Genomic DNA, 3569 nt, shown 5'->3' with positions numbered 1-3569 from the left:
CTATTCGTTGTACCAAACATAACCTTCCCGTTTAACAGACTAGGATCTGGCACCCTCCGATGAGAAGGTGGCTGCCTTCCTTATCTTGGGATCTAAGAGTTTTGTTAGGAGTTCAGCTCGAATTGGGGACTGGTGGGAAAACAAAGATATCTGGGTCAAAACTTTCAGAGTAGCAGCCGTGTTAGTCTGTATTCGCAAAAAGAAAAGGAGTACTTGTGGCACCTTAGAGACTAACAAATTTATTAGAGCATAAGCTTTCGTGAGCTACAGTCCGATGAAGTGAGCTGTAGCTCACGAAAGCTTATGCTCTAATAAATTTGTTAGTCTCTAAGGTGCCACAAGTACTCCTTTTCTTTTTGGGTCAAAACTGAGGCTCTAATGTGGACCTTTGGGACTCTTAAGGAAGCTCAGAGTGGAGGCTTTTGAAGGAAGGGACAGGGATTTGATCTCAGCCCTTATTTCCCTTTTCCCAGAGGTAAGTAATGCCTAAATGGTCAGGGTAGCACTGTCAATTGCTAGTGGAGGAATCTTGTGGAGGAATCTTGCCTGTGTCATGAGATACTCAGTTTCCAGCATTTCACCTTCAGCTCTCTTTATTTTTTCTCTTTCCTTCTGAGAATTTGGATCCTTTGCTGGGTATATTCTCCAAAGAGAAAGCCAGCTTGTGCCATCTCACATAAGGGACGGTTAGGGTGGATAGTGGGCCTTCAGATCCTAAAACCCATCAAAGCAGGGAGTAAGAAGCAGCAGGGTGGAGTGTCCCGCTAGAAATCCAGGGGAACAACAAAGTGATAGCTGGCCCCAGGTAGCTCGCTCACTAGGGCTGCCAGCTGGACATGGCTGGAATAAGCTCACTGACTCAAGCTTTGGAACACGAGAGGCTTTTCTCTGATGAGTTTTTATTAATGATTTTTGTCTTCTTGGGAAATAAGAACAATATACCTTTAAAAAGGTTTCTGGGCCCTAGCTAAGGTATTAAAATCCCCAGTAATGGCCAATGAAATTACATCATCCAGAGAACACATTTGTGGGGAGGGCCCAAAAAGCCTCTGGAAGGGGCTTGACCCAGCTGACTCATGGAGTAGGTATACCTGATTAGAGAATCCTAAGCACTGTAAGGAATTGTTTATTTTGTTATTGTTCATTTAGTTTGTTATACTGGACAAAATAGCTTGTTTTAAGAAGATTGCTCCTAATAGTGAAGGACACCTGCACTTTTTAAACAGTATCAGTGCACTAACTTTTAACAGGAAAAAAAAAGTATAAAGAGTTTAGTCATTTTTTCTATCTTGACTCCAGAATTGTTCTAAATTAAACCTGGACACTGAAAAGTATTCAGGGGTAGCTGCAAACTTTTGTCTTTGAAAACTTTTTGTATGTTTGTATAGTAGCTACAATCCCACAGAAAACCCCACAGTATTTTTAAATATTAATCTGATGTAACAACTTCCTTCTTGTTCAGCTGTGGGTTTATAAAGAATGTCTAGTGTTTTATAGCCAATGCTTGTGATCACTATCTGAGTAAGGGTGTACTGTACCTGTACTACAAATGCTTGTGATTGCTATCTCACTAAGGGTGTACTCTACTGTACCTAGTTATGCTTTCATGACTGCAAAGTAGCAAATAGTATAAACATTAAACTAAGAATAGGCCAAACAGGATAAATAGGATTTTTTAACAAAGAGCAGGAAAAAAATCATTCTGCAGTAGCACAACCTAACAAATACAAAAGCCTAATTCCTGTGACTGTCCATATGGACTGCCGGTGCACCCATTCAGAACCCCATTGAAGTCAATGTTTTCAGTGTTCAGTGTACTGATCTTAGGTTTTGTAAAAACTTATTCTTGCAAAACTTAAATTCTAGGTCAAATTTTATCAAACAATGAGTCCTTAATTCTGCAATTTACTCTGATCAGGTGGACCCTTTAAAGTATTCTCCTGCAGTTATAATGGAAACAGTGCAGCATTGAATTTAAATAAAAGTATCTCTCTGTGAAACTGCATAAAAACTACATAAAACAGAAGTGAGACAGTTTTTCTGTCTCAGCGGATGGAAAGGTACAAGGAAACAAACCTTGAAAATTATATTTGATCTTTTAGCTTTAATGTAAGCTAGAGTTGGTAGCAGAGGTAAGGAAATGTTTATATTATGTTTGACCTGAAAGTTTTCCTTTAATCCTGTGCTCAGCTTTGCACAGAGGACTTATTTTCTGGAATACTTCATAAGTAGATTTATGAAAGTTACCTGGAAAAGGAAAAGAAAAATATATTAATTTAAAGTAAAATGAAACTTTGTGCTAAATCCAGCCATACCATTTGTATGAGATTCCCATCGGAGAAGTCTAATTGTACTGACTGCGTTCTAATAGCTATACACACCTTTCTGATTGATTCTCTGTAGCAGACGTGAGTGAATCACCACTGTGTAATGCTATAGACTTTCAGGATGTTGAGGTGGTAATGAATCACAGATGGAAGGAGAAACTTCATAGATCTCCACTTGTGATTAGTTACCTCAGCCAAATACATGTTTTCAAATTGCTTTATTAACACTAACTAATCTTCAAGCTACTCTATGGATAGATAAGGCAATCAGTTTTCCCCATGTCTAAAATGTGGATAACCGATAGAAACATTGACTTGGCTAGGTGAAAAAGTATGTGAACATCCTAGTGTAGTCAAAGCAAGTTGTAGCTTTAACACATTACCTGGTTGAAAGAAACCTGTTAATGCCTCTGCACTAGGAAAAAAGGTGTATTTTAAGTGGCCCAAGGCCACACAATAAATGACTGTCAGAGTAGAGCTTCTGACTAGACTTTGTGAAAAGCAGTTTTCTTCCTCCTCATGTACCTTTTTAAAATGCACAAGTATGCGTTTTCACAGATGACGACTTCTGGATGTAAATAATTTTTTGTGTGTGTAATTACAACAGTGTGGCTCTTTGGCCCCTTCTTGTGGTAGAGCTGTAGACTTCTGAGAATCTGCCTGGTGGCCCTGAGATAACAAAACTATACTGTAGCTTAAGTGAGGTTCCTTCATTTAGATCTAGAGATCCTGGGTTTGATTCCTGCTGTTGCCAGCACATCACCTTTCAGATGTTGAACTGTGGATAATCTCCAATCCATTTCAGGAGGTTTGAAATCATATAAAATGAAGTTTCTTATTGGAATTGTTGAAAAATGATTTCACTGCTATTGCCCAGCTCTAGTCCTAACTACACAATATGTATACCAGAGGCTACTTGTGTCACATTTGCCTAATAATTCATTTTTGCTGTGCTAGTGGCTAGGAACCAACCAAGAATGAATTCCCATTCTGCTATGCATTGAGCAAACATGGAATAAGAGATGGTCCCTGGCCTGAAGAGCCTACAGTCTAAATAATGATTCTTCCAATGAAATCTTTATCATAAAGAATTTCTTTCTATAAGTGTTACTTTTCTTATCACTAAGAACAATTCCTGAATGGAAGAAACAGTGCAACTGCTAATTAAAAACACCATCCTTCTGAACTTCCCAGAAAAGCATAACTTTCCACATGACACAAAATTATTAGGTTAATGCCCCT

General features: G+C 38.5%; 1 protein-coding gene across 6 annotated transcripts in view; it reads left to right on the top strand.

Moving 5' to 3' along the window:
- The first annotated feature begins 1007 nt into the window (after positions 1-1007).
- Positions 1008-3569, top strand: part of TMC5 (transmembrane channel like 5) — a 72401-nt gene continuing 69839 nt past the window's right edge. For 4 of the 6 annotated variants that reach the window (XM_038418029.2, XM_038418027.2, XM_043494049.1 and 1 more), the window contains exon 1: positions 1011-1114. The gene's annotated coding sequence lies outside the window, so the exon portion shown is untranslated. Of the gene's footprint in view, positions 1115-3569 lie in introns of all 6 variants that reach the window. The other 2 variants (XM_043494052.1, XM_043494051.1) reach the window with 2 other exon arrangements.

The sequence above is a fragment of the Dermochelys coriacea genome, chromosome 10, assembly GCF_009764565.3.
Source record: "Dermochelys coriacea isolate rDerCor1 chromosome 10, rDerCor1.pri.v4, whole genome shotgun sequence".
Taxonomy (NCBI): domain Eukaryota; kingdom Metazoa; phylum Chordata; order Testudines; family Dermochelyidae; genus Dermochelys; species Dermochelys coriacea.
The sequence above is the reverse complement of the archived record's forward strand: the minus strand, read 5'-3'. Positions and strand labels throughout refer to the sequence as shown.